Genomic DNA, 25,213 nt, shown 5'->3' with positions numbered 1-25,213 from the left:
TCCTGGCGCCATGCACCTATGGAAGGAGCCAGGATATATCCCAACTGTCATAATGACGGCAATGTCCCACACTTGCCCAATCTGAGCAATTTCAGAGGGGCTTTCACACTGAGGACATCATCCAATCCTCACTGCAGATCGGCACGTGGGGGATTACTATTATCTCTAACTCACAGATGAAGAGACTGAGACCCAGGGAAGGGAATGAATTTGCTCCAGGCCTTATAGGGTGGGGGTTATCTCTGTGCCAGAGCAGCGTGGCTTCTGTAGCTCACCAAGGTCCTGAATGCTGAGGGGAGGGCCGGGGGAGGCGGCGTAGCTGAGTGTTTCTCATACAGCATCTCCTGTAACCCATCGACCACATGGGCCTGGGAGGCAGGCACCACAATGAGCCCATTGCACAGTCCTGGCTCAGAGGGGCATGGGACTTGGCCGAGGTTGGAGGGTTAAATGAGATAATCTATAGAACAGAATGTTCTGGGCCTGAGGCTTGGCACATTCTGGATGATCAATAAATAGTATCTCTTAATGACAAATAGTAGTCGGGTCAGTTACAAACCAGGCACAATTAGACCAATCTCTGTGAATGTCTCCTTCAAATATGTTTCAGGACAGGTTTCAAAAATTAAAATCAACTCATTGCTTTGGTTCATCTGTGGCATTGCGTTCACGCACAAAGACCCTCTCTTCAAGTGAGCAGAGGTCACTGAACATTGGGGTCTCTTTTGTGCCACACGGGACCCTAAGGGCCACTGCAGCCAAAATGGGGCAAAACAGATCCTCCCCAGTTTGGAGGTCAATGGGAAGCTCCCAGGACAGTGGGGAGAAGGAGAGCCGAGGAGCCGGGGGCGGCCCAGGGCCCACCTGCCTCAAAGCACAGAGCAGTTCCACCAGAAAGCCCAGCACCCCAGTCTACCATCCACACGTCCACATCCAGCACATTCTAACGCGGCCATTTCCAGAGGCCTCCAGGTGAAGATGAAAACGCGAGTGCAGCTGTAATTTCACGCCTATAACATCCCACTATGTGGTGGGGAAAGACATTTGGGAGCCCCGTGGGTGACACCAAGGGTGTATGCTGCACACAGTCATTAAAATGTTTGTATCCGAGCTGCAGATAAATTGTAAGCCAATTTGAAAGTTGCGTGCTGGGCCCCAGGAACGCATTATACACAGTCATGGAAGGATTTTGAAGGTTCTTCTGGGGGTGCAGGTTAGGGGGGAGGGAGCGTGTTAAGGGTGCGCTGTTACAATCAATTAAATGTTGTGAGAGCCAGGCACCCCACTCCCATCCCCACCAAAGTTAAAAGACTCTGCACTTCTGGCTCCTCTGGAATGCCAAGGGGCAGGGTTTCTCTGCCACCGAGTGGGGCCCTTTCAACCCAAAGCTAAAAAGCAAGGCCACCCTCTGCGTGCCAGCATTGAGCTCAGTGTTCAACCCACAGTTAATACCTCACAAAAGCCCTTGGATGTGGGCCTGGTCATCCCCATTTTACGGATGACGGAACAGAGGCTCCGAGAGCTTGAGGGGTACATCCACGTGAGTGACAGAGCAGGGTGGGCAGGAGCGGGGCGTCCCACCTGGTCTGCCTGAACCCAGAGCAGGTACTTATACAGCAGCCTTAACTCCCAAAGGAAATTTCCCTCCCCTTGACCCAAAGGCCATGAGTCACACAAACCTCAAACAAGCACTGGAGTGGGGACAGAGTGCAGAGAGTGGGGACTTCCTTGAGACCAAGCCCTAACTAGGTCACTCAAAAACTCCGATGGTCCTGGCATGGCGACTCACATCTGTAATCCCAGTACTTTGGGAGGCTGAGGTGGGTGGATCTCTTGAGCCCAGGAGTTCTAGCCCAGCCTGGGCAACCTGGCGAAATCCCGTTTCTACAAAACATTAGCTGGGCTGTGGTGGTATGTACCTGTAGTCCCAGCTACTCAGGAGGCTGAGGTGGGAGGATTACTTGAGCCTGGGAGGTAAAGGCTGCAGTGAGCTGAGATCACGCCACTGCTTTCTAGCCTGGGCAACAGTGAGACCCTGTCTCCAAAAATGAAACAAAACCAAACCAATAAAACCAAACAACAACAACGAATTCCGATGGATGGGTGGGGCTGTTTGCCTTTCGGAACATGTAGGAGTCTGGAAGGAACACAGAGAGTCTGTGCCCTTGCCTCCATTCCTGTCCCCATCCCCATTTTTGGTTCTCTCATCGACTGCTATCCAGCACCTCCCCCACTTCTCAAACCCTCTGAAAGGAGCACTGAACTTGGAGTCCAGTAGACCTGGGTCCAAATCCCAATTAGTGTCTACTTTTGACATGGACGGTCTAGTATTGAGTTTCCTTTCTGGTAAAACAGCATATCAGAATGTCTTTTTTGTTCAAATATATTATAAGGTGACTTGGATGCCCACGTACATGGACATTCTAATTTGCATTTATTCATTTGTGTGTTCATTCATTTAACATATATATATGAGCACCTAGTACATTGCAGGCACTGTTGTGTGCACTGGCGTTTCCAATGAACAAGGAGGACAAAAAAACAAACAAACAAACAAACAAAAAACTGGTCCTCACAGACAGTGCAATAGGGGAGGCAGAAGATGAGCAAGTGAAGAGATGGGGAGACAAATGGGATGTCAGTGGGTGGTAAAGCAACGTCAGGAAAAACCCATCAGGGATGGGGCTGTTCTAGGTCAATGTGGCCTCTCTGAGAAGGTAACATTCAAAAGAGGTGAGCTATATGGACTTCATTCATTCATGTCAGTGATTCAGTGACTTACTGAGCATTCCCCAGGTGCCAAGCACAATTCTAGGTGCTGTGGATACACTGACAATGAGACAAGGTCCTTGCTCCCTGGACTCACATTCTCTAAGGGAAATAGCTTCATGGTACAGAGGACAAAACTAGTTTCTGGGGCTTCCCATAGCAAATTACTGCAAACTGGGTGGCTTAAAACCACAGCAATGTATTGTCTCACAGTGCTAGTCCTAGAAGCCTGAAACCAAGGTGTCAGTAGGGCCATGCTCCCCATGCAAGGGAAAAATCCTTCCTTGTCCCTCCCCTTGCCTCTGGTGTTGCTGGCAATCCTTGGAGTTCCCTGGGTTATAGATGCATCATGCCGATCTCTGCCTCTCTCATCATATGGCCTTCTCTCTCTGGCTCTGTGTTCCTGTCCCTGTGTTCAGATTTGCTTCTGCTTCTGCCCCTGCTCCTGCTTCTGCTGCTTCTCCTTCTCCTTCCTTCTTCTTTCCTCCTCTTCTCCCTCCTCCTCCCCCTCCTTTTTCTCCTTCTTCTCCTTCTTCTTCTTCCTCTTCCTCTTCTTCTTCTCCTTCTCCTCCTCCCCCTCCTTCTCCTTCTTCTTCTCTTTTTTTTTTTTTTGTGTGTGTGTGACACAATCTTGCTCTGTTGCCCAGGGTGGCCTCAAATGCCTGAGTTCAAGCAATGCACTCACCTTGGCCTCCCAAAGTGCTACAGGCATGAGACACTGTGCCCACCTCAACAGATTTGCTCCTTATAAGGACATCAGTCATTGAATTAGGACTCACTCTAATCCAGTGTCACCTCATCTTACCTTTAGCACAATTGCAAGGACCCTATTTCCAAATAAGGTTACATTTATACGGACTGCGGGTCAGAACTTCAACACATCATCTTCAGGGACATAATTCAACCCACAGCAGTAACTGAGTCAGGATGTAGCACACCAAGATTCCCTGTCTGAGTCTGAAGCTGACACTCTCTGCTCCCAACCCCGTGGGTCACCCTTCGTTGGGCACTGACTAATATGCAGGCGCTGTGCTAAACTCTTCTTGTGTTAACTCACTGAACACTCACAAAAGCTCTGCAAGGTGAGTACTATCACTTTCTCTTTAGCAGATGAAGAAATTGAGAGGTAATGTCACTTCCCTACATCACCCAGCCAGTGTGTGGCAGGGCAGGGGTATATAGCCATCCTGCATGTTAACATCTCTGCTCCTCCAGCAGTTTACCAATGAGTAGGAAGCCCAGACTCATAAAGTATTGGTACACATTAATAAAATGTTCTATCTTGGGATCCTTGTCTCTCTTCTGGAAGCTTCCAAGTGAGGTTGGCAGATGAAGTAGACTTTTGGAACCTGAGGCCAGAGTGGCAACAAACCACACCATATGCTTTGCAAGTCTGGAGCCAGGAAACACAGCTTCCACCCCAAAGAACAGATGTTAATGAACTTTACATGACGTTTCTGGTTGGTTTGTCTTTTTTCAGTATGTTCTACTGATTTTTATTAAGTGTGCCTGGTGCATTTTCCTTGTGTTTTTTTGTTTGTTTGTTTGTTTGCTCTGCTTTGTTTTGTTTTGTCTTGAGACAGTCTTGCTCTGTCCCCCAGGCTGGAGTGCAGTGGCATGATCTCAACTCACTGCAGCCTCTGCCTCCAAGGCTCAAGAGATTCTCCTGCCTCAGCCTCTCAAGTAACTGGGGTTACAGACATACACCACCATGCCTGGCTAATTTTTCTAGTTTTAGTCGAGACGAGGTTTCTCCATGTTGGCTAGGCTGGTCTTGAACTCCTGACCTCAAGTGATCCTCCCGCCTCGGCCCCCCAAAGTGCTGGGATTACAGGCATGAGCCACCATGCCCGGCCCTTTGGTTTTTCTAAAATATGGTTTTATTGAGATACAATTCATATAACATGCAATTCGCTCATGTAAAGTGTACAAAACAGTGGTTTCAGCATATTCACAGAGTTGTGCCTCTACCACCACAATCAATTTTAGAACATATTCATCGTCCTCCAAAGAAACCCTGTACCCATCAGCAGTTACACACCACCCCACATTGTCCCTCTTCTCCTCAGTCATAGGCAGCCACAAACACCCTTTCTGTCTCTATAGATTTGCTGGTTCTGGATATTTAATATGAATGAGATTATACAATATGTGGTCTTTTGTGGCTAGTTTCTTTTGCTTTGCATAATGTCTTCAAGGTTCATCCATATTGTAGCAGGTACCAGTACTTTATTCATTTTCAATGCTGAATAATGTTCCTTCATATGGATAGATCGCGTTTTGTTTATGCATTCCTCAGTGGATGGAAATCTGGGTTTTTTCCACTTTTTGGCTATTATGAACAACGCTGCTATAAACATTCACGTGCAAGTTTTTGTGTGAACGTGTAGTTTCAGTTCTCTTGGGTATGTATCCTCGGAGTAGAACTGCTGAGTCAAACAATGACTCTGCATTTAAACTTCTGAGAAGCTTCCAGACAGTTTTCCACAGTGGCTGCACTGTGTTATATTCCCACCAACTGCATAAGAGTCCCATCTTCTCCACATCTTTGTCGACACTTGTTACTATCTGTCTTTTTGAATATAGCCATCCTAGTGGATCCTAGTGAATGTGGAGTGATGTCTCTTTGTGGCTTTGATTGGCATTTCCCTCAGGGCCAATGACACTGTACGTCCTTTCCTGTGCTTCTTGGCCATTTGGACATCTTCTTTGGAGAAATGTCTACTCAGAGCCTTTGGTCATTTTCAATGGCCTTATTTTTCTTTTTATGATTGAGTTGTAAGAGTTCTCTATCTGACCTACATGTAAGTCCCTTATCAGGTATATCATTTGCATATTTTTCTCCCATTGTGTAGATTGTCTTTTTACTTTCTCCATGGTGTCCTTTGAAGGACAAAATGTTTTAATGTCAATGAAATCCAGTTTATCTATTTTTTCTTTTGTCACTTGTGCTTTTCGTGTCTATTTAAGGAGGCTTTGCCTAACTCAATGTCACAACTTACTCCTGTATTTCTCTTCTAGGAGTTTGTATAGTTTTAGCTCTTACATTTAAGTTGATGATGCATTTCAAGTTTATTTTTATATATGGTGTGAGGGAGGGGTCCAACTTCATCATTTGCATGTGGATGTCTGGTTGTCCCAGCACCATTTGTCGAACACACTATTCTATCCCCATTGAATTATCTTGGCATCCTTGTCGAAAATCAATTGACTGTGAAAGTGCGAGTTTATTTCCAGACTCTCCATTCTGTTTCACTGCTCTATATGTCTATCCCTGTGCACGTCTGGTGCTTTTCTAACCATCTGCCACCTCCAGCCTGGCTCTTACTCTCCAGCTATGTGACTTTAGGCAATGAGTTTCACAGGAAGCTCTCCTGTTCAGTTTCTCGACCTTTCCCCTTAAAAGAAACTTACCCTGGGACTGGTGAGGGTTCCCAGAGGAAAAGAGAGTACAGAAGGTCCTGGGGGTAATGAAGGCTGAGTCTACTTCCAGGAGGCCCAGCCAGAACCTTGGGTTTCTGGAGAGCTGGATTCTTGCTTTCTAAGACCAGATTCTTGAATGTGATTCTCTGGAATCCCAGCCTGGCACTCCCCTCTGGAAAAAGAAGCAAATTTCCAGGACCAATAATCAGAGTGCCAAAAACTTCTCTCTTTTCTTTTTCACTCTGTCACCCAGGCTGGAGTGCAGTGGTGCAACCATAGCTCACTGCAGCCTCAACCTCCCAGGCTCAAGCAATCCTCCTGCCTCAGCCTCCTTAGTAGCTGGGACTATAGGTGTGTGCCACCATGCCTGGCTAATTTTAAAAAATTTTTGTAGACACAGGGTCTCTTTCTGTTGGTCAGGCTGGAAGAACCTCTTTTGACTTGGGAAGAAGAATACTCTATACCTCCAAGTGAGCTAAGGAGATCTGAGGGCTGAGGGCAGACCTCACCCCTCTCAGAGGTCTGCTGATCTCCTGTAGGCCTCAGCACAACAGAAGTAACACCACTGTGCTTCTCTGGGGGACAGCAATGGGAAAGCAGAGTTCAGTTTGCAGAATCCCCTTTCAAGAAGGCTGTCTGTGCACAGGACAGCTGTGGGGGAAGTGGGGCTTCTTCCAAGCAAAGCCGCCATACAATGGTGTGTATGGTGGTCCAAGGGGCAGGGTAGGTCAGTGGAGGGAGGCTGCCAGTCTGAGATCCCTGGGAAATCCCCAGAAAGGCAAGATTTAGAGCCTCAGCTACCTCCTTTCCCAGGATGTCTGCTGGGTGGAAAATGATCAGCTCCTTCCTCTGTCTTAGAGCCTGAGTGGATGAACCACCTGCCAGACTTGGGCTAATTACATTAACTGGCTCCAGGCGATTACTGTGGCCACAGACTCCAGGGAGCCAGGCTGCTGCTCCACAGGGGAAGCGAGGAGGCTGCAGAGGGAGGCATGGGCTGGCTGGGATCCAGGCCAGAGCTGCAGAGAATTCCCAGAGCACTGAGGGGGAGGAGGTATGAACACGAGCTTCCACCTCTTACCCCAGAAACCCCCAGGGTCTGAGGACCAGGCTGGGGCTACTCTTATTCCCCAAGCAAAAGCCTGGACAAGCCCATTCCCAAGCCCTCTCCCTCTGCCTGCACCCCTTCTTACCAGTCTGGGTGAGTGACATGCAGATGCCCAGCCCCTCCAAACTAGAAAAGGTGGAGGCTAGATAATCCCCCACTGGAGAATGATCTCTCTAGTAAATTAGCTTGACCATAAATGGAGTTTACTTCCTTAGAGAGTTGAGGAGTGGCTAAGGGTATGGGCTTTGGATTCAGACATGACTTTTCTACCAGGTTCTGCAACTAATAGTAATAAAAGTGGTTAATGTTTGCTTGTTTTTTTATTTATTTATTTGAGACAGAGTCTCACTCTGTTGCCCAGGCTGGGGTGCAGTGGTGCAGTCTTAGCTCAATGCAACCTCCACCTCCTGAGTTCAAGCCATCCTTGTGCCTCAGCCTCCTGAGTAGCCAGGATTATAGGCGCGTACTACCACGTCCAGCTAATTTTTGTATTTTTAGTAGAGACATGTTTCTCCATGTTGGCCAGGCTGGTCTTGAACTCCTGACCTCAGATGATCCAACTACTTCGGCCTCCCAAGTTGCTGGGATTACAGGCGTGAGCCACCGCACCCGGCTATGGTTAATGTTTATTGAGCATTTACTATATACCAGGGACTGTTCTGCTTAACACCTGCTATATCATTTATAACAGCCTTCTAAGGTCGATTCTGTGATTACTTTATCCATTTGACAAATGTGAAAACTGAGGGGTTATAAAATGTGCCCAAGGACACAGAACTAGAATTCAAACCCAGGCAGGCTGCCTGCCAAGCACAGGGACCCAGCCACTATGCTCCCCCACCTCTCACTGGAATGTGGCTTTTGAAAGTTTATTTCATTTCCCTAGACCTCAGTGTCCCTTTTTGCTGAATGGGGGTTACAGTAGCACCTGTTGGGGCATGAAATGTAACAGACAAGTGAAGGGCTGTGTCCATAGCTCACAGTGAGTGCTCTGGAGGAGGAAAGCTGTTCTTACTTCCTACGTATTTGGCTTCAACCCTCACCCTGTAAATGTCAGTGGAGCTGAGGGTAGGGTCAGAACTATGAGAAGTGACAATGGCCCTGTGGGAGCTCTCAAAGCCAGGCAGTGACATCTGTGGCCTCCCACCCTGGGTGCTGGCAAAGGTGGTCAGGAAAGAGGATGCAGCCAGCAGCCCGGAGTCCAATCACACGCCCTCCACTGTCTTGCTGTGGCTTTTCCTTTCCAAGCCTCAGTTTCCTCTTCTGGAAACTGAAGGTAATCATGCTTTTTACCCTATGGGCTGTCTCAAGGAATGAATAAGATGGCATGTTTGGGCATACAGGAAGTGCTTGGCCCAGATGCTGGCATCATTGTTAGGACAGGGCAGGAAGTTCGAAGAACAGAGACGATAGGAGCCAACTTAGGACAATAAATGCAGTGGCCGGACATAAGAGGCCTTTCCAAGCAGAAGCCACAGGACATGGGGACCAATTGGAAAGATGGGAACAGATGTGGAGACACGGCGGACCTGGCACTGGATGGAGATGGTCCTCTGAGAAGGTTCCAATGCAACCACATGATCTCACTTAGCAGCCAGCGACCGCAGAAAATGGGCCACTGGGGTGGAGAGGCCAGGGCCTACGGACCTCTACAGGCCTCCTCCCTGCCAGCCAGAGCTTCTGAGAAGGGCAGCAGAATGAGAAGTGGGGGGCCTGAGACAGCTGGCTGTGCTGAGCTACCACAAGCTGACTGGAGTGGGGGCTGCAGCCCACAGGACTGAGGCGGGAGTGGTCAGGGGCCCCTGAGCTGGATGTGAGCATGTTCAGAGACGGGACACTGTCGTCTTGAGTGCCTGGACCTGGTCAGGGAGCTGGAGGAAGGACACCCATGCTGCTCGCCTGCCTGCCACGGGCCTCCCAGCCAGCTGAGGTCACCAGCTGAGTGCCAGTTGAGAGAGGGGCCAGACAGATGGGTTTGGGGCTCGGAGGAGCATTTTGAAGCTAACTGGGTCATCTAGCAAGAACGGTCACTTCCCAGCATCAGCCCCAAAGGTCCAAGCCTGCTGACTGCCTCCTGGACAGGCTTCTAGAACCCTCCCTCCCTCCCTGTCTGAACACAGTTCTGCAAAGAAGTGCCCTTGACCATAGCCCACCCTCACCCAGAAACAGGCCCAGCTCATTCCATCAGCTGTTCCTCTAATCCCCCTACAGCCTGCAGGGCAGAGCCTGTGGTGCCTCAGTATGAGTGCCCACAGAGGTCAGGAGACATGCCCACTGTCCCACAGCAGTGAGTGGCGCTGAGATTGGAGCTCAGGTCTTCTGGGACCAGAGCCCTTGACGTTCCCACTCCATGAAGCTGTCAGGAAAACAGAGGGACATCCACCTCTCTGAGTGTGGGACAATGTGGTAGCCATATGGACCTCTGGATCAAGGGCCTCCCAACAGTCCTGGAATTCAGTGGGGTGGGGATCTGTATCCCCATTTTACAGAGAAGAAAACTGAGTCTGCTAATAAAAGGAAGGCTAGAGTTTGAATCTAAATATTCTGATTGCCACTCTCCTTCTGTGGGGATCTGAGGCCCTGAGCTTGGGAGGGAAGCGAGGCCTTTGAAACCTCTGACCCATTATTGTGACTGGATGAAGCAGACAACCCAGTCAAGCAGCACACAGTTTTTGGTGCATCTTGTCCCTGGGGAATAGAGCTAGCAGATTATAATCAGCCTCTCTCCAAGGGAACTCGGAGCCTAGGGTGGAAACAGACCACTTGCTCATTCGTTTCTCATGCTTACAAATCCTTTGATTCAAGCAATATTTGTGAGCACCTACTGTGCACCTGCTGTTGGGGGAGCACTGAGAGAGTCCCATCTCCCTCAAGGTAGCTATACAACTTAGAAATTCATTTTGATATAGGACAGCCACGATACAGTCTAATAGCAATGAATTTTTCAGTTATAAGGTACCAAATGTTGCTCCAGGCACTTAAATATATAAATTCATTTAATCCTCACAATCCTTAGGAGATGGGTATTTCTAGTATTCTTATTTTAATAAATGAAGAAATTGAGACCCAGAGAGGTTAAGTAACTTGCCCAAGGTCACACAGTGAGTAAGTGGCAGCGTTTGTTTTCAAACCCAGATTGCCTGGCTTGGGAGCTTCTCTACAGCCTCTCATGAGATGGCCCATTGAGCCCTCCTGAGCCAACTGAAGGGATTCATCTGCTTCTGGAATTATCTAGGCAGGTGTCTGAAGCCCCCTGGGGCCCTCACCAACTCCCTGGACCTTCTGTGTCTCACATACCAGGGCTCCCCTCTTGTTCCAGAGTCAGATCAGCTTCAGCCTCCCAGGCCCCGCCAGAGCAGGCCTGCAGGTGCATCATTAAACCTTGACAAGTGTGAGGTCAGTACGATGCTTTATCCTCTCCACCCCTGGGAGCTGGATTTAGTGGCTCCAGCAGAAGGTAAACTTCCCCTCCCTGGAACAGGCCCTTTAATTACTAGTGATATGTGGCTGTTGAAACTGCAGTGCCTCGGGCCCAGTGATTTAAGGGGCAGGCAGGAAGTGGAAGTTACAGGTGTTAACAGCTGTATCAGGAGCTGGGAGAGCAGGGATCACAGCCTGAGGAGGCTATAGCTGCCTCTGGAGGAATGCTGCTCACAGGCACTCTTAGGGAGAGAGAGGTGATCCTACTGCCTCAGGTACAGGTACAGAAAGGGAGACTGAGACCAAGATCACACTGCAAGTCGGCTTGGTCTGAAGCTCAGCAGCCCTGAATTTGCTGCCAACTTGCAGTGAATCCCTGGACTCAGTTTCCCCATCTGCATATGAGAAGCTCATGTGCTGTAGAGAAGCTCCCAAGCCAAGCAATCTGGTTTGAAAACCAACTCTGAGGCAGGAAGACTTCACTCACTCCCTAGGAGCAATAATCACAATAATTTTCATAACAAAAGCTAGCACTGATTGAGTGCTCACTGAGTGCCAGGCATTATACTAAGTTCTTTAAGAGCTTTCTTTGGTTTAATTCTCACAACAGCTACTGAGGTGGTCATTCTTGTTATTCCCATTTTTACAGAAGAGGAAACTGAGGCTCAGAGAGAAGAAGCAACTTACCCAAGACCCCGTGACTTAGGGAGTGACCAAATGGAGTGTCCAAGCCCCTCTCTCTGAAGCCAGAGCTTGGCCTCTCTGCTCTGGGACTTAAGGTCCAGTGTTGGCCCTCAAGGAGTCCATGAATGATGGGTGAGAGAGAGAAGGGCACAGGTTTCCAGAATTCCAGCAGAAGAAAAATAAGGATGATGGGGGAGGACTAGGGTGCAAGCTAAGAGATGAGGAAGGAGGGAGTCCTTCCTCCAGAGGAGGGCATCAGGAAGGCTTCATGGAGGAGGTGGCATGGAGCTGGGCCTAGCAGGCTGGTGAAGAGATAGGACAGGAGGCGCTGCAGGCAGAAGGAGCTCTATAGGCAACAATGAGGGGCAGAAAAGCATGGCAAGAGGGGGCACCCCTGCATGGCAGGAACCCAAGGCATGAGAAGGGGCAGGGAGTAACATATCATCACAACAGCGCTCACCACAACAGCAATCACCACAACACACACCACAACAACAATCACAACAACACTCACCACAACAGCACTCACCACAACACTCACCACAACAACACTCACCACAACAATCACCACAACACTCAACCACAACACTCACCACAACAACAATCACAACACTCACCACAACAACAATCACAACACTCACCACAACACTCACCACAACAACACTCACCACAACAACACTCACCACAACAACACTCACAACAACACTCACCACAACAACACTCACCACAACAACACTCACCACAACAGCAATCGCCACAACAATCACAACAATCACCACAACAGCAATCACAACAACAATCACAACAACACTCACCACAACAGCAATCACCACAACAACAATCACAACAACACTCACCACAACAGCACTCAGCACAACAGCAATCACAAGAACAATCACCACAACAATCACCACAACAATCACAACAATACTCACAACACTCACCACAACAGCACTCACCACAACAGCAATCACCACAACAATCACAACAGCACTCACCACAACAACAATCACAACAATCACCACAACAGCAATCACCACAACAATCGCAACAACAATCACCACAACAGCAACCACCACAACAATCACAACAATCACCACAACAACAATCACAACAACACTCACCACAACAGCACTCACCACAACAGCAATCACCATAACAACAATCACCACAACAATCACAACACTCACCACAACACTCACCACAACAACAATCACCACAACAACAATCACCACAACACTCACCACAACAGCAATCACAACACTCACCACAACAACACTCACCACAACAATCACCACAACAGCAATCACAACAACACTCACCACAACAACACTCACCACAACAACAATCACCACAACAGCAATCACAACAACACTCACCACAATAATCACCACAACAGCAATCACAACAACACTCACCACAACAACCACCACCACAACAGCAATCACAACAACACTCACCACAACAATCACCACAACAGCAATCACAACAACACTCACCACAACAATCACCACAACAACAATCACCGCAACAATCACCACAACAGCAATCACAACACTCACCACAACAACACTCACAACAACAATCACCACAACAATCACCACAACAGCAATCACAACAACACTCACCACAACAGCAATCACAACAACACTCACAACACTCACCACAACAACAATCACAACAGCAATTACAACAGCAACACTCACCACAACAACACTCACCACAACACTCACCACAACAATCAGCACAACACTCACAACAACAACACTCACCACAACAACAATCACCACAACAGCAATCACAACAACACTCACCACAACAATCACCACAACAACAATCACAACAACACTCACAACAGCACTCACAACTACACTCACCACAATGACACTCACAACGACACTCACCACAACGACACTCACTACAATGACACTCACCACAACGACACTCACCACAACACTCACCACAACACTCACCACAGCAACACTCACCACAACAACACTCACCACAACTGACATTTATTCATCACTTGGCAGGTGCCAGGTGTGGGTCTACATACTTTACGTAGTGCTCACAAGATCCCTAGAAAGTAGATCTTATGATGATCCCATTTCACTGATGAGGAAACTAGCCAAGCGCAGTGTGGCTCATTCCTGTAATCCTAGCACTTTGGAAGGCCGATATGGGATGATCTCTTGAGCCCAGAAGTTCAAGACCAGCTTGGACAACATAGGGAGACCCCATCTCTTAAAAAAAAACAACAAAAAAAACCTAAATTACAAAAATAACAAATCACACGACGAAAATGAGGTGCAGCAGGGATAAGTGGCTTGCCAAGGTTACCCAGCTGGTAGGTGTCCAAAGCACGATACAATCGTCAGCCCTGGCCCTGAGCCCATGGAAGGTCCAATGCTGTGCCCAGTCCTGAGGAAGCAGTGGGTGGTGAGGAAAGGGCCCTCGCTCCTCCAGGCTGTCACGGTCCCTGCTCACCCACTGTCCACTTGGCTTGGCCACAGGCAGAGAGGGAAGGAGAGACCCTGAATCCAGTGCCATCCATCCACTGGATATGGGGAGCCCATGGCCAGGATGCCTCAAGAGCCAGACGAGCCAGGGGACGCTCCCTGCAGTAGCCTGTGGGTGGGGAGCAGGAGTGAGGGTGGAGAGAGTATTTCCTAGGGAACAAAAGTGCATTCGAGGTCCCAATACCTGGGTCAGGGCAAGGCCAAGGGAAGAGGCCTCAGGCACTGGGTCTCTGAGACACCCTCACTCTCAATCAAGCCCTGCCACCCTGGCCAGAAGTTGTGTTCCTTTGGGAATGAGGCCTTGATCTGCCTCACCAAGCTCTTTACAAAAATGCAATCCAAGAGATATTCAATCAAGCAAACGCAGTTCAATGTTCATTGCAGAACCTGAGTGATGGGTGCATGAATGTTCATTGTACAATTACTTGTACTGTTTGGTAGGTTTGGAAATTTGCAGAGTCCAATGTCAAGGAGAAAAAAAATGCATCCCCCTCCCACAAAAAAATCCCCCTCCCACAAAACGCCCTTCTCTAGAGCTCCTCCCCACTCACCCACCTCATCTCCCCTGGAAATTGCTTTATGAGGAGCAAGCGGCAAGAATGATTTACTTGCTCTCTGACTCGGGAAATCAGTCCTAAAATGCTGATAGGACAGGAAAAGACGTGGCCACAGAGCCCCCCGGGAAATCTCCCGCTTGAAGGAAGGCTCTGAGCCAGGCCTTGAGTGCGGTGGGGGGTAGGGGCTCTGCAGGGAGATCGGCAGGCGTGGCCCAGTGGTGCTGGGAGTGGTCCAGAGACTGGGAGTGGCTCAGAGCACTGAGCTGTGCAAACACATGAGGCCTTCTTACCACTGCCACATTTAGAGGACACGTGGGCCCTTCGACACCTTGTTCTGCACCTCTAACTGTCTGGATGAGGAAACCGAGACCCAGGGAGGGGGAAATGACGGCCATGTCACAGAGAAAGTCCACGGCAACGCTGAGACGGAATCTTCAGCCCCCTGACTCTCGGTTGACACCTTTTCCCCAGACACAATAATAAACTAAAAAAGCCGTAACAACTAGAATTGCCTTTCTGCTCGCTAAGCGGCAGTACTTCATTCCCCACCCTCGCATGAGACAGCCACCCGTGCCATCTTCATTCTATGGGTGGGGGGGTAGGGGTGGGCAGGAAGCCATCAATGGACTCAAGGACACACCGCTTCTAAGCAGAAGGGCTGTGACCTCGGAGCCAGGTTTCCCAGGCCCTAGGCCTTCAAGGCCAGGGTTAAGTTCTGTTCTAAGCCTCAGAAAGCCAAGGCCTGTACACGGTTTTCCTGGAAGGGACAGAGGTTTTGCACGCTGGGGGAAGATGAAGAGGGGTCTGCCCAGAGCCTCCAAGTCCAGCCCACTGCTCTCTGGGGGGAGGACGGACGAGCAACAGCTTATAAGGAGCTGGTGCTCTGCTACTGGCCAGTTCTTGAATGTGCCTCCCTACCTGCCTCCCCAAGCTTCCGTGGGCTTCCAGAGGCTTCTCTCATAAAGCTGCAAGTATGGAACCTGGTGAAATTGCCCGTGTGTGTAATACTCACCTCTCAGATATATTGAAAACATCCCCCAAATTGGCTAGCTTTGCTGCTATTTAAAACAGATTCACGTTACACCCCATAGATTTCATCTCTGCCGACACGGCACCTGTCGTGGGGCTTAAACACATTCTCTCTATTGCCACATAAACTACAGAGCGGAGGCAGTTGCAGGCAGCGGCCACCCACAGGCTGCGGGGCAGGCTGCTTCCAGCCAGCAAAACTCCAGGAGCAGAGAGGATCTGCATGGGCCTAGAGGCCTAGGGGGCCAATCAGAAAACTGGAGACATTGACAAGTAGCCAATCAAGCCGTAAGTAGAAAGTTGCACCGGTTGTGGGGAGTGGAGCTTTGGGGATTTGAAGCCCTTTGATCCAATCAGCGTATAAGGCCAGGGAGGCTCCAGAGGGTTCTCCCCTGTGCCCCTCTGCTGAGGCCTGGGGTAGCCTGGCTAAGGTTCTCCAATTCCCCCAAGCCTTTCGTTTTCTATCAGTAATCATCTTCACTACTGTTTACTGATCACCTACTATGAACCAAGCCCTTAGTTCACATAATTTAGTGGTTCTTAGGACCCTAATTTAGAGATGCACCAACTGAAGCTTACATAGATTAAAGCAGCGGTCCACATATTTGAACTTGGATTAGAATCTCAGGGCTTGTGAAAACTCAGGGTGGGGACTGCTGGACCCCACCCCATCCCAGGTTGGGCAGGTCTGGAATGGGGATCAAGGATTTGCGTTTCTAATAAGCTCCCAGGTGATTTGGATGCTGGTGGTCCAGGGAACACACTTGGAGAACCACCAGGTTAAGGGACTAGTCTTAAAAATAGTGCTATAATACAAATCTAGATCCAACACAAGACGTCTGTGGCTGCCCACCACCCCTTTCTTTACAGGTGTGCGGCATTTTATTTCTCCACCAGCAATAGCCTCAGTTGGGTCCGCTCTGCCGGGCTTCACTGATTCACTGCCTAGAAGGCTGCCTTCCCTGTCTGCAGCATCCCCAGAGCAGCCAGCCAGAGCCTCCAATTGGGGCTGTTAATTTTATCTTCTACCACTGCAAAAGCACAACAGCTGGCAGGGGAGGGGCAAGGCAGGTGAGCGGGTGCTTCCAGGCACCTCCCTGCAGAGCAGAGGCGGTGTGGGTGGATGATGCCTGCAGCCACTGGGATCCTTCATGAACCCGCTCCACTCAGAACGGCCCCCATCTCAGATTCCGGCAATGACCTGGACCCCGGGCCCCCCACCCCTCGCCACTGCACCAAGCACAGGAGCTCCCATGGCCGCTTTCAAGTTTGGGGGTGGGGTTAGATTCAGCTCAGCAGCTGCCACATAAAAGGGCCCATTGCAGCCCATATAAGCACAGACGCAGCGTTTATCTCTCCTGTCACTGATGGCGGCTCCATTTGGGGGCTTTTTGTTGTTGCTTTTTTTTTTCCCTTGGCTGCTGTTACTACTCAGTTCAATATTTAATTTTCCCATAAACCCAACAGTTGCACTTTTTTTCCCCTCTCTCTTTTTCTTGCTGGGGACTCCCTTCCACTGGTGGGATCTGTCTCTTCGGGTCTCTGCTGGGAGAGAGGGGCTTAGGATGGGGCTGGAGATTTCAGCCCTTCCAACTTGGGCAGGGATTGGAGGGAAGGATGCCTGGGCCCTTCCCTCCAATCCATTCACTCATTCACTTGGAAAATATGTATTGAGCAAATCCTGGTGTGCCAGGCTCTTGGGTGCGGCCGCAGGTAAGAAGCCTTCCCTGACCTCGTGTTGCTTACATTCTAGTGAGGGTATCGGAGGAAAAGAGATGTGTGTGAACCAATATGTGAGATAATTATACACTGTGAGGTGCTCTGTGAAGAAAATATACAAAATGCTGGGGCCCCAAACAAAAGAGAGCTTAGCTTAGATTGAGGGGTGACATTTGAGCTGAGACTTCTTGAAAGTCCTGACAAGGCTCAGCCAGGCTAAAAAGCTGAGTGAAAGACTTCAAACAGGGGAAGCTGCACATGCAAAGGCCCTGTGGCTGGAAAGAGCTGAGTGTGTTCATAGACTCAAAGAGAAAAATGTCTCAGTGTGTTTGGCACATGGTGATGGGAGGGTAAGTATTGGTCAAGGTGTAAAGGTTGGAGAAGGGAGCAAGGTCTACAGCACTGCAGGGTCTTCTGGAATTTTCTTCCACAGATGGGCTATGTGCTTTCCTGTGCTGGGAGAAATGAAGGAAACAAACAGACATTGAAATTGAACTCCTATTGCATGGCTGGTCGACACTAGCTCTGAGGCTAGGTGGAAGAAAGACAAAGCTCCAACTTCCAGGGAACACGCACTCTAGTGGGGAGACAGACGTTGACCCACAACAGAATAACAAGTAGCAAGGAGTATGAAAAGCACAGGGTGCTCCAGGCACCCAGAGGACAGGCTCTAACCCTGTCTGGAAAAACCTGGGAAGGCTGCCTGGAGAAGGCAACATCTGAGGCCAGCCTTAAAGGATGAGGTGGAGGTAATTAGCAGAAGGCCCAGTGTGTGCAGGGCACAGAGGAGATGAGCAAAGTGAAGAGGGAACCACAGGCAGCTCAGCATTGCTGAAGCAGGGAGGGCTTCCCAGAGGAGGTCTCTTTTGAGCAGGTTCTTGAAGGAGCAGAGAGACAGGCTGGTGGAGATGATGGGGAAGAAACTAAGATGTGTGGAACCAAAAGAAAAAAAAAAAGAAAGAAATTAAAGTAGGGAACATGGAGGGGCATTTATATTCATGGACACTTTTATATTAAGAAGGTGGTTTTCTTCTTTTGTGAAATATGGTGTAATGACTAAGAGCTGATTGAAAAGGAAGGCAGTCAATAGAGCAGGCATGCTGAGAGGAAAGAATGGATTTTTTTGCAAACAATATAATTTTGAACTTGTCTCTCCCCTCCCCCATCCCTCCCCCAAACCTAATTGATTACCACCCCATGATGAATGACACTGGGAGCCAGAGTGTGCTAAGCACCTTCGTAGAGTGGTACCCAAGGAGCTGGAGAGATTTTCCCTTCCTCGAGACAATGGTTACTCCTGGGAGGGAAAGAAATTCCCCTATACATTGTTCTCAGCCAAGAGAGGGGCGTGGGCCATTGGAGAGATAATATAATTAAAGCTTTCCTGTTTGCTCAGCACTTTGCTATCCTTACAGAAGGTTTATGTTTATTTTCCATTTGCTTCTCATCTCAAAAACCCTGGAAGCTGAGAGGCTGGCAGGGTATATCTTATTGAACTCATTTGATAGATGGGAAGACTGATGACCACAGGCATCAACTGATTTGCCCAAAGTTCTATGAGATGTTGGGAGCAGAGCCTGGGCTAGAACCTTGGTCTGACTCTGTTAGAGCCAGCACCCTGGGAGAAGTGGGAGCGGACCTCATGGAAGAGTATTTAACTCTAGTACCCACAGTTTGACACAGGCGTGGGGCAGATTTCCCTCTCCAACAATTCTGAGATTTATATCAGATCAGGTTGGTGTTCCCAAATTTCAAAGGCCACGGGATGATTTACAGAGCAAAGAGGAGCTGCTGCATTGTCTCCGAAGTGAGTTATAATGACCAAAATAAAGTTCTGCTTTCAAGATAAAGACAGGCAATATTTCAGAGTTAATTTCATAAAACTGATCATCCAACCATTACCTCCCTGTGTCGATGTTAACTGTTGAGTCTAAAATAACTTCAACTCCTGCCTCCCTTGGTGGCCATGGAACAGGAGTGATGGAGGTTGGCTGTGACATGCAGCTGTGTCAGATGGGAAGCCACTTTACCTTTCCCGATGCTAGAAAAAATTATTCATGGAAACTTCTAGCAGCAATTCTCTCCCCTTAAGGCACAGTAAAAAAAAAAAACTAGAAAGTCAACTGGTTTGATTGGGGGTGGGGGCAGGGATCAGTGGATTTAAGGGAGTTTTATGGTGGTACCCTTGGTTGATCATCATGGTGGACTTATAGAATAGGGTCGGCCTTTCCTACTGCCCAGGTCTGGTGTTACACAAGTGGAATAATGTGTCTGTAAGTGGTTTGTAAATTATGAAACTCTGCCCATGTCTAGACTCTTTTTTTTTTCTTTTTTTTTTGAGACGGAGTTTCGCTCTTATTACCCAGGCTGCAGTGCAATGGCACAGTCTCGGCTCACTGCAACCTCCGCCTTCCGGGTTCAAGCGATTCTCCTGCCTCATCCTTCTGAGTAGCTGGGATTATAAGCATGTGCCACCACACCCAGCTAATTGCGTATTTTTAGTAGAGACACAGTTTCTCCATGTTGGCCAGGCTGGTCTTGAACTCCTGGCCTCACGTGATCTACTTTCCTCGGCCTCCCAGAGTTTTGGGATTACGGGCGTCAGCCCCTGCACCTGGCCTAGATTCTTACTATTACTACTACAACTACGACTACTGTTTATTCTTCCCCAAGCAAAATATGCCTGCTTGGTGTCTCTTCACCTTAGAAGGGTCATTTCAGATGAATGGTGCTGATGAGTGTGATGAGTGTGTTTACTCACCCACCCCCACCACACACACCCCAGAGAGCATTGCACTGCCACAGGCATTTCAGAAAACACAGCCCCAAAGTCCACAAAAATGAGGCACTGTTGGTGGGAGCACTGGACATCATTGTCTACAGGTGATAACAGAAGAGTGGGAGGGAGATTGGTGAGCCAGGGGTCTTCGTTGATGATTCTTTGCCACCTGGATCTCCTGTGAATACAGTGGGACACAGGCAGGTGGCCTCACCTTACACTGCTCATTCTGTTACCTGACTTTGTATTTGGGATTATTCTTGCCCAGGAAGTCATGTAGAGTTGATATCTGTGTTCACAGCTGATCTTTCACCTTTGATTGAACACTTCCTGGGGCATGGGATCTATCCCAGGCATAGGACACATAAAAAGCTGCTGGCTTTTGACCTTGGCCAGAGACTGTAACAGTGATGGGAATGGCGATGAGAATGGAGATGGTATTGGGGTTGGGGATGGGATGGAAACAGAAATGAGAATTGAGTTGGAGATGAGGATAGAGATGTGATAGAGATTAAGTGTGGGGACAGGAATAGAAGTGGTGATGGGAATGGAGGTGGGATAGAGATGGGGAGGAGATGGAGTTGAAGTTGGTTGTGAGATGGAGACAGAAATGAGGAGAGAATAGGGGATGGAGATTGAGGATGGGGAGGGATGGAAATGGAGCTGAATGTGAGGATAGAGACAGAGATGAGAATGGAGATGGAGAGGGGGTGGGGATAGAAATAGGAATGGAGATGAGGATGGGGAAGGGGATGTGGATGCGGATGGGATGGAGATAGAGATAGAGGTGGAGATGGGCATGGGGTAAAGATAAGAATAGAGAAGGAGACTGAGATGGGGATGGGGATAAAGATGGGGGAAGAGATGGAGACGGTGATGGGAGTGGGGTTGGGGATGGGGGTAGATATGGGTTTGGAGATGAAGATGGGGTTGGGGATGGTGATAAAAACCGGGAAGGAGATGGAGATGAAGATGGAGTGGGGATGAGGGTGGAAATGGGGATAAAGATAAGGAAGGAGATGAAGATGGAGATGGGGATGGGGATATGGATGAATTGGGGAAAGGGATGGGGATGGGGATGGGGATATGGATGAATTGGGGAAAGGGATGGGGATGAGGATGAGGGTAGGGATGAGGATGAGGGTAGGAATGGGGATGGGGATGGGAATGGAGATGAGGGATGAGGTGGGGATGGGGATGGGAATGAGGTGGAGGAGCAGGTGGAGAGGGGGAGTGGGGTGGGAGTAGGAATATAAAAGGAGAAGCCTAAGTGAAGGAAGGCTTTTATTGGGCTATGAAACTGGCTTTTATTGGGCTATGCAGGCAGGAATGCCGTACTTGGTCAAGAGAAGGGAAAAAGAAAAATAGAAAAGAAGAGGGCGATGCTAATAGTGAGGTGAAGAGTGAAGCATCTGTCAGGAGCCAGGGACTCCTGGATGGAGACGGCTCCCTGACTGCCGGCACTCAGAGCCCTCCACCAGGAGACAGGAGGTGAGATGCAGAGTGACATTTTCCTAGGACTCACTGATGGGAGTATATTGATGGGGAGGGTGTGGGAAGCCTGAGCTGTCCATGCTGATGTTAACAGCTCTGCTATGTCATCGTCCATACAACTGAAATCTGTTATTGTCTTATGAGCTTGATTAACTGTACATATTGCTAATATAACGAGGGATGGAAACACAGCTCCAATCAGGGTCTGTGTGGGTGGTGCGTGTGACTTAGGTGCAGATCTCCAGAGAGAGAGGGTGTGTGTGTGTGTGTGTGTGTGTGTGAATGTTTAGGGGGGTGAAGGGTGTAAGCGCCATGCTGTGCAAAAACCCTAGCCAGGATTTGGAAGGCTAGGGGCCATTCCAGGCTCTGCCACTGACTTAGGGTATGATTGTAGCCAAACCTGTGCCTCTCTCTGATCTCAGTTTGCTTACTTATAAAATGGAAAGTCTAGACCAGAGTTGTCCAAGAGAAATATAATGTAAAGTACATATGTCACTGTAAGTTTTCTAATAACCGCATTAAGATAAGTTTAAAAAAGAAAAGGTGAAATTGATTCTAGTAATATATTTATTAAACCCAATATATCCAAAATATTATCATGTCAATATGTTATCAATATATCTTACGCTCTTCTTAAAAAATTAAGACTTCTGTTTTACACTTACAGCACATATGAACTTGAACAAACCACATTTCAGGTGCTCCCCAGCCACATGGGGTGAGTGGCTGCTCTACGAGACAGCCCGAATCTAGGGCATTTTCTGATCTCCTTACTAAACTGTGAATGCTCCAAAGGTACGACCATGTTTTATTCTCCCAGTCCTTAGCAAGGAGGCTCAAATAAGAATGTTAGTAAATCACACTGACAATAAGCACAGCTGATATGTATTGGGTGCACTTTCAAAACACTTTGCAGGCACTACATTACTGAATCTTCACAAGTACCTTATAATTCCATTTTTCAGATCAGGAAACCAGATTCAGAGAGGTTAAGTAACTTGCCCAAGGTCACACAGCCAGTAAGTGGTACAGCTGATCTTTGAAATCTGGCTAGTCTGATCTAGAACCCACCTCCTTAGCCATTGTCCTATACCACCTCCCTTATTTATAGTCATACACTAATTAAAATTGCTACCCTGCATTGCAGGTAACTTACATGTGCCATCACATTTACTCTTCAAAGCAAACCTCTTAGAAGCCAGGCATAGTGGCTCACACCTGTAATCCCAACACTTTGGGAGGCTAAGTTGGGAGGATCGTTTGAGGCCAGGAATTCAAGACCAGCTTGGACAACATAGCAAGACCCTAGCTCTACAAAACATAAAACAAAAAACAAAAAACAAACAAACAAAAAAAACAGGCGTGGTGGCACACAACTGTGGTCCCAGCTACTTGAGAGGCTGAGGCAGGACAATTGATCACTTGAGCCCAGGAGGTCAAGGCTGCCGTGAGCCATGATTGTGCCACTTCACTCCAGCCTGGGTAACAGAGTGAGACCCTGCCTCAAAAAACACAAAAAAAAAAGAAAAAGAAAAGAAAGAGAGAGAGAGAGAGAGAGAAAGAGAAAGAAAAGAAAGAAAGAAAGAAAGAAAGAAAGAGAAAGAAAGAAAGAAAGACAGAAAGAAAGAAAGAAAAAGAAAGAAAGAAAGAGAAAGAAAGAAAGAAAGGGAAGGAAGGAAGGAAGGAAAGGAAGGAAGGAAGGAAAAGCAATCCTCTCCTCTCAGGAAGGTTCTAGGTGTCTGATCTCTGTTTGCTCAGTGAAGATAAGAAAGAATGAATGAGTGATTTTAAAGGAGTCACCTGCCTGGTTCTGAGCCTCTAGGATTCTTGGAGTGTATCCTGATACCTATTCACCTGCCATCACGAGCCATGCCAGAGTTTTATGCTAAGCTCTAACTGCAGAGGTCACTGATCTTTGGGGTAACTGAGTAACTAGAGCCACCCACAGCATCAGTTCCTGATGGAATTTGATTATAAGGCATCCATGGAAGGTAAGTGAATGTTCCTGGTGGTTCAAATGTGTACATACACCTAAAGGCACCAATAGATACAAGCTCCCTTTTTCTTCCCAAAGGTCGAGGTGGCTCAGCTTCATGTCAGAGGCTGGGCTCTGGAGTCAGACTGCCTGAGTTCAAATCCTGGCTCTTCCTCATACTGGCACCGTGAGTGAGTCTGAGCAAGTTGCTTCACCTCTTAATTTTCCCCATCTGTAAAATGGGAATAAATAAACCCAGCCTGTAGACTGATGGTGAAGACAGAAAGAATGCACACATGTTAAGGACTCAGAACAGGTCCTGATTCCTAAGAGTTAGCCGTTGTGGATTCTTGTGTGGGATCCAGGTTTTCGGTTGAGTTTTGGAAAGGTTAGATTGCAGAATCTGCAATTTCTAGGTAATTGATGTGTTCTGCTGTATTTTTCCCTTCTCGGAATTCCTATCCCGCTTACCATCTGTTTTATGCGATCTTACGCTTAATTACAATTCTCCAACTATTGTTCTCCCATTGTTTTCTGTGTGCTCTGCTTCTCTTGCTGACAGCATGGGTTGGCTCCCTGAATGAATGAATGACTTATACCTGATTTCATTTCACTAGGCCTTGAAATAGAGTTGCCCGTGTGTCTGTCGCCCCCACCTGACTGTGAACTTTGCAATGCTTCACCTGTTTCATCATTGGGCACCTCCTGGCAGCACCTGGCATTGTTCCCGGCACCTAGTAGGTGTCAGGAAATGTTTGTCGAATTTAATTAAACTTAACTAGAGTAAAAACCCCCTGAAGGAAGGAAAGGCCCATACCTCTTTATTTTCTCTGCTTCCCTCCCTGTGCGTGTCCCAAGGCTGGGTAAATCAGAACTGACAGCTTTTCCCAAGTGAGGCTCTAAGATTCTGGCTCCTGTCCTGCTGATTATGAGGAGGTTAGGGAAATAATAGCAGAAATCACAATAATAGCAAATTCCTACCATATGCTAAGCATTTTCATATGCATTAGCTAGTTTTGTCCTGCAAAAATGTCTGCCAAGTATTAATATTATTCCCATTTAGCAAATTGGGGGACTGAGGCTCACAGTTTTGGTGACTTGCCCAAGCACGTGGAGGTGGTGGCGACCGAGCTGAGATTCAGATCCAAGTGTGCCTGATGGCCCAGTCCCTGCCCCTTGCGATGCCCCACGGTGTCTGCGAGCAAGGGTTTTGACAAACCAGCCAGGTGCAGTGGGTGAGGAGAGAAGAGAGGTTGAGTGGGTGGGAGGGGTGGCCAACAAAAATAAGCCAACTTCCAGAAAGGATGGAAGGAAAGACTCCTGGCCACAAATAGCTGTCCAGCTGCCCCCATCCAAGTGTACGGTACCATCCTCCCCAGCTGAAATTCCCACTCTGTTTTCAGTCTCTTCCAAATGCAAGTCAGATGATGTCACTGCTCTCACTGAAAACCTTCAGTGGCTCCCCATTGCTCTCAGGATAAAGAAGAAAAACCCATAACCTGTGCTTTAAAGATAAATCAGCCCTCTGGGGGCTAGGGCAGAGGAAGGGGGGAAAAGGCCCCAAAGTATAGCAGTTGCTGTTTTTTGTGATGTGAAAATACTCACTGTGACAAGTTACAAACAGTTAACCGCTGGTTCATAAAATTCCTGAAAATGTCACAACCTGCTCCAGCATGCCAGTTCAAGTCATAATCCCCCTGACAGCACGCCACATGCTCTGTGCCCTGCTCATATGCC

At 48.3% G+C, this 25,213-nt stretch overlaps 1 protein-coding gene across 1 annotated transcript in view; it reads left to right on the top strand.

Annotated features, from left to right (window-relative positions):
* The window catches only part of IGSF21 (immunoglobin superfamily member 21), a 272,866-nt gene that overhangs the window by 230,901 nt on the left and 16,752 nt on the right, over positions 1-25,213 (top strand). The window lies entirely within an intron of this gene.

Source organism: Pan paniscus, chromosome 1, assembly GCF_029289425.2.
Source record: "Pan paniscus chromosome 1, NHGRI_mPanPan1-v2.0_pri, whole genome shotgun sequence".
NCBI classification, from domain to species: domain Eukaryota; kingdom Metazoa; phylum Chordata; class Mammalia; order Primates; family Hominidae; genus Pan; species Pan paniscus.
This window is presented reverse-complemented; position numbering and strand designations above follow the sequence as displayed.